Here is a 13,522-nt window from a genome sequence, read left to right on the forward strand (position 1 = left end):
TGTTGTGAGAATGGGCGATTTTTCTTTTATGTCTTTTTTTTAAGTAAACGTTGCAAAGATCACCATCCAACACATTGATGATTTAAGTGTCATTGTGCAACAATGACAGAGACAGAGATATAAGTAATCAGAGTTTCTTGGATCTCATTCTTCATTTTAGCACCAAGTCTCCTTCCAATAAGCTTAAATAGATTCAACTGTTCCTTGCTATAGAACATTTTGCTTTTAAACAGCATAAATCTTATAAACGATGAAGTACCGATAAGATCAGAAGACAAAAAGAAATGTCCTCAGTATGCTACATCAGATGTCTGCATAATTCACAATGAGCTTCAAACAACTTTTGGATCTGGGAAATTTCAAATTAATCATAGAGCTTGTTTATTCAGAAAAGGGGAAAAAAATGAAGGGAAATTTCAGTGTCATCCATATTGGTGTGCCATACATTGCCATATGTTCACTCTATAGAAGGCATTTCATACATATTTCTAACATAAGAATTTATTAGCTGCATCTGTTGCAAACTATGTTTCATGACCCTTGTTCTGAAAGACGGACTCCTACATAAATAGAAGTATTCTACTTAAGCCACGACAATATGAAAGCTTAAGAAATTCAGATCGATGAAGCCCCAAGTATATAAAACATTTCCAAGTTAGGCGACCAAGAGACTAAAATGGCTATTCATTTTGCTTCGAGCTAGAAGGCTATCCCATTTAGCTTTAGCATCAGATGCTTGGGCTCGGAGTGGTAGATTTTGCTTTTCTCTAATTTACATAAACTGGTATAACATAAGATACAGAAAATTAACACCCAGGAACTTAGGTCAGAAAAACAACAGGAAAAAAGGCAGGGCATACCACAGAAACAGAACTAGATATCCTGTAAGCAAAAACCTACATGAAGAAGCCTCTAAAAGAGGAGGTTCTGGCTAATGCACCTTGGGTATGATAGACTACTCTTAATAATGACATTGACAAGCTCCAATTATTCACACATCAACTAAGGAAGGATAACCTTCTGTTGGTTGGACTCTAGCTACTTGATAGGCAGACTGTTGAACTTCCTAGTTAATGGCAGCAACTATTTTAGCCATGTAACCAAACAGAGTGTTCTATTACATGATGCAGGGAATCCTCTCTTCTTGCCTGACTGCCCGCCAAATTGCGCAGATTTACTCGTCTGATTGGCCCTTATTCTTTCTGCTGACTTTTTTTGGTCGGCCGTACCGATACTTGCTTGCCGGGCTACACCATCACCGACCCCTTTCCGTCGAGCTAGTCTTGCTGAACTGCTAATAAACGAATCCGTTCTCAATGCGCTAACCGATACCACAGTTTACCTTACTGCTTGTTCAAATATTTCTTTTCTTGATCTATTCTATATATTCTGTGCTCCAGATACTAGAATAAATATCCGATGAGTTAGAATCATCTTGATAGAGATGACAGGCCCATTTTCTGTATTATCAATAGGATCAATTATAACAAATCACACACTCATACTCCGAAAATACCGAAACAAATAAATCTCACGGTCGAACTACCAGAATGGTCTATAAATCCGAGTCTTTCTTAAGTAAAGTCATTTTTTTGATTGAAAAACTGGGACTTTCTAGTTCTTATGGACCTAACTCATTGAAATTCCATCCAGTAAAACAGAAGAATTATCTATTTCCAAAATAATAGGTAGGAATATCGCAAATAGAGCCATTGCGACCCCCATAAGTGGGGTAGTCCCCCAGCCTGGTGCTACTTTACCATATTCCGAATTCAATGGTTTCAATAAATTTTCTACAGTAGTTCGTCTTGGCCCAGATCTAGAACTACCCTCAACGGTTTGTGTAGCTATAAAATACTATTCCTTAGTTGAGATCTGTTGACTTTGTATACCATTCCGTTGTAGTTGTAAATAAACGATCTTATCGTAAATCCATTGTGATCTTGAAATTATCTAAGAATGGAAACAACAACCCTAGTCGCCATCTCCATATCTGGTTTACTTGTAAGCTTTACTGGGTACGCCTTATATACCGCTTTTGGGCAACCCTCTCAACAACTAAGAGATCCATTCGAAGAACACGGGGACTAGTTGAAGTAATGAGTCTCCCATATTGGGAGGCTCATTACTTCAATTTAGATAATGAAAAATTATTTCATTTTTGAGTTTTAGTCGGAACCTTAGGCGGTTCTCGAAAAAAGATAGCGAAAAAAATTATCCCTAAAGTCGAGACTAAAAGGAATGTATAAACCAATGCTTCCATAGATTCGATCGTGGTTTACAATTATAGCTTCCACACCTATTCATTTGGGATCATTTACCATATAAAGAAAAGTCAAAAATTCCCACTCCTCTTTCTTTCTTTCTTCATTTTCAAAAAGGGGAGCAAAGCCTGTTTTTTGCCTATTCCCTTTCGGCATTTTTTTTAAAACTCTTAACCTCGCATCGGCTTATTCGCTTTATTTTTATATGATGTCATTCCACCTTACACGGAAAGTGTGCAGGTTTCCTCATAGCAATCAAAATGGTCGATCAATCAGACCATTGACTTCGCCATTAGGGTAGTAGTCAAGCCATCAACTTTGAGGTTTGGTCCGACATAAAAGAATTTCATCGATGGGTTAAGACACAGACACAACTTGAGCACCGATCCGGGTATAATAAGAGATTACCTTCACCATAAATGGAAGATGGTATCCCAAAACTTCACCATGGAAAAGTCTAAACTTGCATTACATAATAAGAGATTATCATGTAGTCATACAATTAAATCCTTCGGCATCATATGCTAAAGGTATAATCACCTTTATGTAGGAATGAAAGCATGCGATTCTAAAGAAGTATCAAGTGGCTACTTAGCACAACGCCTTCAATACTATTGCAATTTTCCAAGGCAAACCTCTATGAAGATTTTGGGTGAAGTTAAGCTAGGAGCTCCAGCAAAGAGGAATAATTACAAAAGTTATGCATTGAGTATTAAAACCTATGTCGAGATTTCAGGTGAGATTAATGATGTGAATCTGTGCAGTGTCTTTTCAAATTTTTCATGATTTTTCAAATTCTTGTATCAAGAATTATTAATCAAAGTGCTAGTCAGCATGCATGATAGAACATGCTATGTACTCCACCAACACCTTAGACATGTAGCATAGGCATGGTAACAATTGCATGCCAATGCTTGGCTAGTAATGCTAGATTACATGAATTATTAGCAAGCAGGGTTTGCCATACCGATGCATACCATCTTGTACTAAACATGCCGTACCAATGCATGCCATCCTATACTAAACATGTTGTACCGTACCAGTACCGAACCAACCCTCAGTTTGAGCGGTTTACTAAGTTTTGGTACACCAATCCGACCCCATAACAGATGTACCGACACTATATCAACATGTTACCAATATGGAATCTAGTATCGAGATTATGAACCCTGCTAGCAAGGCACCGCAGATACCATGCCAGTCTCAGTTATCAGGCCTGCAATGCCACAAGCACAAGATGCCTTGATCCATTCTAGCCACACCCAAGTTAATCCCTAAAATCAAGTATCTTAGTAATATGCAAAAGCCAGCACATACCTAATGTTAGACTCAAGCTTGATGCAGCCAATCCGCACATATAAAGATAAAGCAACATATACTTTCAAAGAAAAACTCTCATGCATGCATGATTTTCAAGTTGATAGTAAAGGATGTAAGCTTGGGGGGCATTCCTAAATTCCCTTACTTATAGTACTCTATATTGGCTTATTCTTGAGAAATTTAACATTATCTTGGGGCTGACAGTGATGCCATGGTCAGCTTGGACAAAACAGAACCAGAATGGATGAACATAACAATCAGAACTCTTGATCTGATAGGACAATATGGTCCTATAGTACTCTTCTGATAGTTCCACAGGTCAAGATCAAATGTACAAAGCTTATTCAATGCATTAGATTTTTTAAGCTGGTTGAAGTGCCAGTTTGATCTGTATCAGGGACAATATAGGTAGTGACACATGTAAGATTCTCATTATTCCCCTTAGTGCAGAATATTAATTTAATAGAGAAGAGTCTGATAATTTGACAAAAAAGATCTCAAAGAAACACATAACAACCTACTGAATTACTAAAAAGTAATGCATTTAATATAACTAAAGAGGTATTTATAATTTATAAGACACAGATGGCTTTGAAAAATATAAATAATATAGTTATCCTATGAATCGCAACTTGTAGTTGCAATATCCAACAACCAACATTAGACTAAGTAGTAATATGAAGCAAATGTGCTTTTGGAACTAAAATCACCAGATTGAGTTGGAAAATTAGGTGGCATTAATTTCCAGTGAGTGTTTTGTGGTTCTAGACTAAAGTAGATTCAAAATGTGGTGTTTCACAAGTTACTGGATAGAGAAAACAATCAATCAAGTAACAGTCATGAGAGTGCATGATCAATCAAGTTAATTTGCAATGTTGATTACATATAAATTGCAGAAACCTTGTAAAACATGCACACAGAGCATGTGAGCACACTATGGGTGAAACAACAAACCAGTTTTCATAAATATCTTGATACTTTATATAGGAAAAACAAGAAAGAGCTTATAATAACACTTCTATAAAGAGAGATAAAAAGACAAACAATTGGTGTTGGCTTAACAACACTAATATGAATATTTAATAGTCATTTTGTGTTGATTCAAAAAAATAGATTAATAGAATACATTGCTAGCTCTTCCATTCACTTTCAATGTCCTCTTGTTCATTATGACTTTTAACCAAGGTCCGCCATACCGATACATACCATCTTGTACCGAACATATCATATCGTATCGGTGCCGAACTGTCACTCGGTATGAGGGGTACACCGAGTCTCAGTATGCTGATCTAGCCCCCATACCGGGCAAATAAATAGTGCATTAGCATGACATCAATACAAAGTCCAGTAGCGACATTACAAACGTTGCTTCCACCCCTAGTTTATGGAGGATGCCATCTCTCTAAATGACACCTTAACCAATTTGATGGTAGGATGCCATCATCATATTTTATCCAATATCACCAAGAGTTAAGGTACTCTTAAATACCTTAAAATTGATTCCTTGACGAGAAAAACAATTATTGATATAAGGTAAAGAGTTTCATACTCACCCTAAAGTAATAGTTATGCACAATAAAGAGATGCTTTTACATGAAGGGATGCATAGAGGATTCAAGAAAAAAATTATTTGATGATGCATATAAGCATTAAGTGGGGTAGGTTCACTTCATATGAAAGGTTCAAGAAAATCAAGTTCTACTAGGTTCTAGATTTATTAGACACTAGTTCTAAGAAAACAGATTTCCAAGTTTCCTCATTAACCAATGCACATATTAGCTATATTGTAATGCATTGAAAATACCAAGTACTCGGAATGTAATATTGATGCATCCCTTCTTTTCACTTTCAAGAACTTTTCTGCTTCTTCCTCTATCTTCTATTTGATGTGTGACATGCCCATTTTTTAACATTAGTTCTAACACCATTTCAGCCATAATTTACTATCTATTATATATTGAAACACATGTGACAATGCAATATACAATAAAGCCGAGATATGAAAATCATATGATAGCTTTTCTTTGGGAATAAAAAATTTGAGTAATAATAAATATAGAGCTTTGAATAATTGACACGCGGTCTAACATGTGATGGCTTTTGAATGTCCTCTTAATTGCTGAAGGATGGAAGGTGGGTCAGAGACATGACAAATTGTCAGGTTTCCATCTGATGCACCATATGCAAGTAAATTGGAACTCATATGCCCAAATTTTAAGATCGTTACTGACAAAACAATATTTTAGTGAGTTTCTATTGAAAAATTATATTAGATATTGTTCCTTTGAATAATAGAAAAGAAAATAGTGACAAAACACTATTTTATGCTTGACAATAACCTGAAGCTTTGCAGTTGTCAAAGATGCGGTGCATTCAAACAAATGAGTATGCAAGTTCAACAAATCAAACTTGACGGTTAGCATCACTTATACTAGAGCTGAAACTTGCATGATGGCTAAAAGCTTGGCTGGAACCTCTTAAGTCCTTCAGGAAAAAAATGATACTGTCAAAATGTTTACATAATGAATTAGGAAGCAAAATTTAAATCATAACAGGAAAAGATAGTGCAGATTAGTTATTTAAATGCGAAGCAAAGTACAAGCTATATAACTCTAGAGAGAAAACTTTTTTTTAGAAAATAAACTATGAGAAGTTAATACAAGCATGCCAAAATGCAGCACATACCCTGCTAGAACTCCAGTTGTCTGCCTCAAACAGAATAGACGGCAGGCCTGGAGATGAAGCCTAGCGCCCACTGATACGTCAACAATATCTTGATATCAGATTTGAGTGAAAGCACAATTAATTTTTTTTTTTAAAAAAAAGTGCATGAGTTAAGATAATAAAAAGTTCACCATAAATGAAGACTTTATAGTAGTGACTTCAGAGCAAAGCAATAAAAAGTTAAAAGCATGGTCTGCCGTACCGGTCCGTACCGGTAGTTACGTACCGGTCCGGCTTGAGACCGATATCGGATCAGCGTGGAATCTGATACCGATAGTTTATTGTTGAAGAACCAATACGGGACTGGTACGTACCGGTCCGGGATGCCACCAGTAAGGCGACCGGTACCGGTACGACGGATCTTGGTTAAAAGTATATATGCATATACTTTACATAGATTTTGACTGACATCACCATATCCAATATGAACACGGTATGGCTCTTTTTCTGCTTGGATGATGCAGATAAATTTTTGTATACATGGCTGAATATATACAACATCTCTATTTATGTCCACATTCTAAGTATTTTATTGCTTTCTAGGTAGAGTATATTCTATTTTACATATTTCGCATGCAACCAGGCAGAGATAGCCAATCATTTCTTTGATACTATGAAATTAAATCAGTCATATCAAATGTCTGTCATGTTATGGATGAGTTGAAAAATTTAATCAATAAATAAAGGACAAAAAACTTGCTTCACCTATCCCTTAATAAAAAAAATTCGATCATTTCTCATGCAAAATGAAATCAACTTGATACAAATTTCCATGATAGATTTGAGTATGCGATACCCATACTGAAGATGTTACAAAATTATACAGCATTCAGTTATAAGTATGCTGATTTTCCAATATCTTTCCTATAGAAACTTTTTCAACCAAACGAAACATTGATTAGCTGGTACGGACATTAGTACCGGACTGATTGTTTTGCGGGATCATGTTCATCGCAGGATGGTCTAGCCACTTTCGTTGTGGCTGGATTGATTTATGTTATTTTATTTTATGTTGGTTGGATTTATTTACATATTATCATTTGAGGATCTTTTTCGGATTGTTTTCTTTGTAGGGACCTATTTGTTATTTTGTGACCCTATATATATATATATATGGGGCATGCATTTGTTTAGGGTTAATGAACGATGAATGAAAATTAGCTTCATTTCTTCTTCCTCCTCTTCTTCTTCCCCCTCTTCTTCTCCTCTTTCTCTCTGTTTCTCCTTCCCTACCTCCGTCCTGCATCAGCTTTGGTATCAGAGCAGGCCCGACTTTGCCTCTGTTGCTGAAGTCAAGGGATCCAGTTTATGGACGGACCACTGCCGATTTCTTTTCGACCTTTTCCTCATTTGCATTTCGCTGGGATAATTGTACCGCGGACGTCGGATCGTACGAAGGGTCGATGCATAACACGCACTCCGAAGAAGAAGGGGGCGTTCCCTTTCTTCTTTGTTTTCTTCCCTCTCCCTGAACCCATCTCTCATGAAGAGAAAAGGGGCAAAGCCTGATAAGTGCTTAACAATTTATAATTTAGTTATCTTTTCATAGCACTTATCAATGTTCTTAAACTGATAAATACATATTTTACCATGAAATTGAATGAACATTGAAACAAATTTAAAATATAGTAAGAGGTAAATAATTCTTTTCTGAAAACAGACTCTGAACTTGTCTCTCTTCTGGTTGTGATCTTTCATGAAAACATATAAGGAGGAGATTGTGTTGACCCCTGATGGAGTTGTAATCAAGCTAAGGCTATGATTAAATAGATTTTGGTCCTGATTAGATTATTATTCTTGTATGAGGAAAAAGATTTGATTAACCCTTTTTATTAAGTCACGGTCCTGCTTTTAGTCTTGTCGAGTCCGGTCGGAAGCATTTTAGCAAGAATTAAATTTAAATGACATTGGGCTCGAGAACAAGTTCAAGCAAATCTACGATTATGACCCACCTCAAACCCAAAGTCAATTCCCAACCAATTCCTTACCTGCCTTCATATAAAATTTATAATTTTAAAACAAAATATATATATATATAAATAAAAATAAATAATATCCACAGTAATTTTGAGAAGAATTACTGGATTCACTGTTCATATGAACAGTGTGAAAATACTGTTCATATGAACCGTGTTACAAAAAAAAAAAAAGAAATATACTAAAAAAACCCCACTGTTCATCTTCTTCCCCCACTCCCCGCAGTGTATCACGGCCGAGATTCCCGAGATGGCGTCGCCTGAGAGATCTTCCACGAAATCTTCCACGCGGTGCAGCCACCTCCCGTTCCTCTGCCTGTTCATCCGCCTGCATCCCCGCCTCCGCACTGCCGTTCCGAGCGTCCGAGATAGGCTTCGCATACTCCCAGCGTATCACGCCATGGATCCGGCCTCCTTCTTCTTCCGCTCCTCCCAGCATCGCGTCCTAGCCACTCTCGTAGTCAGCCATTCTTCCGCCCGTGACGCCTCCGACCCAGCAATCACCCAGCATCCAAGCATCTGCGACGTCTCCCCTTCCGGATTGATCCCTAGCACCAAGCCGTGATCGGCTCCCAACAGCTGATAACCCAGCTCGGCATCTATCTCCAGCTCTGTCCCCGTCTTCTCCGAGATCCAGACATTCCGCATCAGCCTCCCATCGATCTTGCGGCCATCTCGTCATCTTCCATCCACCGCCCGTCGATCCAGCGGCCAGCTCCATTTTCGGCCATCTACAGTAATCCGGCACTCCACGGACCACGTATTCCTCCCAAGATCCAGCCATTTCCACGGATTGACGCCCTTCATCCTCTATAAAAGGAGGAGGGTGGCCATCGGCTGAGGGAGGGTGGTTGAGAAAAGAACAGAGGAAGCTCTGTTTCGGTGAGGGGAAGAGGGCCGAACCAGAGAAATAAAAAAAAGAAGAAAAAAAAAAAGAAAGAAAGAAGGAAGAGAATATTTTGTGATATTTTGGAAAGAATGGGAGCGGAAGACTTTCACTTGAAGATGGGAGTTCGTCCGGAAGCCATGCGCAGCTAGACGTCTAGTCTAGGGCTGGATGAAGCCCTAGCAATGTATTAGGGCATTGTAGTTCTCATTTTTTTTTATTATTTTGGAGCTTGTTTAAATTCTTATCTTCAATGAAATATTTCTTTTATGATGTTTAAATCTTGAGCATGTCATTTACTATTCATGTTTGCTAAAGTAGTCTAAAATGATCCATTCCTAGGAAGAAGAGGTGTACTACACCCCAGATTAGGATAATTAGGTAGATACTTCTTGCTATACCTAAGATGGATTTTCTTAAAACTCTTTATGCTTTTATTTTATAAGGCTTGTAGCCAATATTGCATGCCTCTCCAAAAGAAAAAAAAAATAAAGAACACAGACCCTGATGCAATGCTATGTGGTAGACTCCAAAGCCTAGATCCATTTAATCTGATAAATTCTAATTCGTACTTATAGTTTAATTTAGTTAATTCAAGTAAGCAAATTCTTCTTCTTGATTTATTTTTAAAAAGAAAAATAACTCATTCTTCAATCCCTGTGGACCGACACCCGTAATCACTATCCTACAGGATACGTGCTATTGCGTGGTTTATTTTTGAAATTGAAAGAATCGATCAAAGCCCTCCTGTCGGTTTCTTCCCACCCGGTGCCACCCCACCGATCCTCCTCACCATTCGCCATCACTGCCTTCGTATCCCACCATTGCCCTCCCGTTGGTTTCTTCCCTCCCCACGTCGTCGGCCACCACCCTGTGAAGACACGGAGGAGTTGCTGCCCGTCGGTGCACCGCCTCCGTCCACCCTTTCTCTTTCACCGACGCTTCATCGCCGTCACCTAGCGCCGCCGCCAAGCCTCCCCGCCTTCTTCCTCAACGCCCTCGGTCTCCCCTCCCCACCCGTCTCCTACCTCAAAATCTCCTCCCTCTCCACTGTCTCTGCCTCAGATCGCAACGATTCCCGGTGTTATTCCACGTACCATCAGCGTTGCCGTCGTTTGGAGCGCCACATCATCGCGCTGCGCCGCCGCCGCCGCCACCCGGAGGTAGGGCATCAAAAGAGAGATGGCGATCTACAGTGCGGATAAGGTCTAAACCCGTTAGCTCATCACCCATTCGCCCGAACCGATTCAAAAAAAAAATCAAAATTCAAAATTCAATATTGCGGATCGGACTATCTTAACGGGTTGGGTCGGTTAACCCATTAACCCCAGTCCATTTGGGTTATTAAAAAAAACAACAAAAAAATTCAAAATTTAAATCGCCACACGTGATGCATAAGTCAGGCACGTGCGGGAGTTTTTCTTTTTCCTCCTTTCTTCTTTCTCCCGACTGCTTCTTCCTCGGTTCCTCCGATCACCACCTTTCGCCACCCCATGCCGTCTCCTCTCAACCGTCACCGCCTCCGCCCACCATCACCACTGCCACCACCATTTTTTTTTCTTCGCACCACCACGCCACCCCGTCTCTCCCCTCTGCCGCAGCTGCTGCTACTCCGTCGGATGCTCGCTGGCCCTTCCGTACTCGCCACCAATTTCCATGCCAACCACTAGTCACCCCTGCCCTAGTCATATGGGTCCTTGTAGTGTAGATTGGCTGCAGTAGGTTCACTGTAGGAGTAGGATATGCACTTACATGGAATCTATCAACCTTGATAGAAGAGGAGTGATCCTATGTGATTTATTAGACTGAGTTCTAAGACCTTGGCCGGACAGTAATATAAAGTGGAGAAAGAGTTTTCCACCATCGAACTCAAGTCGAATAAATCTAGACATATGACAGACGATGGGGTTTGACGAGTTATCCATGACCTCCAGTCTGTAGGGATCCACGATAGAAGGACTGTATCATACGATAACTGCACCTAGAGGTTCATCATTCTATTCTGCTGGATAGCCACTACATGCTGCTAGGTGTCACTGGTGGATGGTGAGACTCACAGAAATCATCTCGATGGTCGATAATTCCTGGTGAGTTGAGTTGGAATTGTTTCAACCCATTGAAAGAAGTTTTCAATGATATTGTGATAGAGATTGTAATATATCTCACTACCAGTCAGAATAGAACCTATGGGATTACACACATTAGAAGTATTGATCGATCCAATGGTTGAATTGTGATTAAGAATCACATATGATCAATTAGATTGATAAATTGAAAACCCGCTAAGAGTTGTGGTTAGAAGAAGGAATAATTGCAATCGGATTGCAATTTAATTTAATTAATTAAATTTAATTAATTGGACTTGATCATCAGTCCTACTTGGAGTGGGATTCATGAAGTCCTAATTGGATTAGGATTTCAAATTAAATTAGAATCCTACTTGAAATAGGATTTCTAAAGTCCTAATTATCTTAGGGCCGAAATTGAACAAGTCATGATTAGATTAGGACTTTCTTAAGTCCTAATTAATTTTAATTTTAATCTAATTAACTAAATGACTCCTAATTAGATTAGGATTGAAGAGTTCAATAGAGTCATGGTTCAATTAAATCCTAATTAGATTAGAATTTGGAGAAATTAAAATGGGTGTATATAATCCTATTTTGAATAGGATTGGACCCATCCTTTGGACCCAACCCTCCCTACTTGATTTGATCAACTAGGGGCTGACCATATGGGAGAAGAGGGAGGGGCCCACGCCTCTCCCTTGGCTGGTGGCGTGAAAGAAAAAGGAGGGGCCATGCCCCTCTTATTTGAATTCAAAATAGGGATAAAGATGAGCTCCTAAAATTTAGGAGCTCATCCTTATCCACACACCATAAAAGAAGGGGGTCAAGGGGCTGCGAATTTTTGAGTGAATTCCCTTCATTTTCAGCCGTGAAGACCCCTCCTCTCTTCCTCCTTCATCCACCATCAGCAAGAAGAAAAGAAGAGGAGGCTTTCATCTCCTCTTGGTCTTTCTTGCTTGGTTCTAGCGTATGGAAAAGAAAAGGCTGCGAAGGGCCTTTTATTCTTCTTCCTAGATTTCTTCTTCATCTTCCTCTTCTCAAGGCAATCAAGAGTTGATTCAAAGGAGAGGATCTCAGCCATCTATAGCCATCTCTGCAAGGCAGCTAGCACCCCGGAGAGATCCAAAGGCTTCGATCGAGTCAATACTTCGTGTGGATACCTATAGAGGCCGGATGCGTGTGCGGCTTCCATTGAACCCTCATCAAATACCACGTGAATCAGATTTACGGAGACCATCTACCCACACAAGGTGAAGATCTGATCTTCTTAATCATGATTTAAAAATGATTTAATAAGAATTTAATTCTGATCTATCTATAAATGGTTTTAAAATATGTTCATACGATGAACGGGATATGCACATGTCTTTCCGCTGCATATCTGAAAATTTTTGAATTTTCAGCAGCATGTGACAGATCTTAACGGTGGTATCAGAGCCATGGTTATGTAGATTAAGATTAGAATTAAATTTTTAAAGATATTTTAGATCTGAAATTTAAGGGATTATGCTTGCTGAAATTTATGTATGCAGAATTTTCAGCTTACTGATTTTTCTGCATACTAATTTTTAGATGCTTAGATTAATGATTCTAATGCTTTGATAATGTGATTACAAATATTTAGTGTCAAATTTAGCATGATCAGCAAGTCATGAGATGGAATAATCAATTAAATTACAGATCTGAAAATAATTTTTATGCATGTGATGTGTATGGTGATGATCATGGATGGACCCTTTGAATGTGCTAAAATATTTTGCGATGTTCTGTGATGCATGTAATTTTAATTTTTCAGATGTTTGCGTGCATCTTAAATTCATGTATTAGAGACTTGCGTGTCTTATAAAAAAAGGTTGTAATTTATTATTTTTATTTTATTTAATTTTTAAAGCAATCTAGGATGTAATCTGTGATGTGTGTTGCACGTCGATGGTTGATCGATATGTACATCAACAAGCTCAACATGCGCGGATCGAGATCAAGAGTTGATTGAAGATGGATCAAGAAGTTGATCACAATTGGACCTAAGGGATCAAGATCAAGTCAAGAGTTGAAGACGATCAAACCAATTGACGTGCATGTGCTTGTAAAATGACCCCATCCTGGATCCATGATCATCACCATTTAATTTTATTTTGATAAATGCCTGGATGTTTTACGCTTATGTCTATGCGAGTAGACTTATATTTGCATGAGATGTGAATACGCGATCGAGTGAGACCTAAATATAAGCCTCCCTAATCAGTCGAGAGTGAACCAACATGAGTTAGTCATATTTGATTA

Source organism: Phoenix dactylifera, chromosome 1, assembly GCF_051530095.1.
Source record: "Phoenix dactylifera cultivar Ajwa chromosome 1, Ajwa_hap1_PhDact_Kaust_v1.1, whole genome shotgun sequence".
NCBI lineage: Eukaryota > Viridiplantae > Streptophyta > Magnoliopsida > Arecales > Arecaceae > Phoenix > Phoenix dactylifera.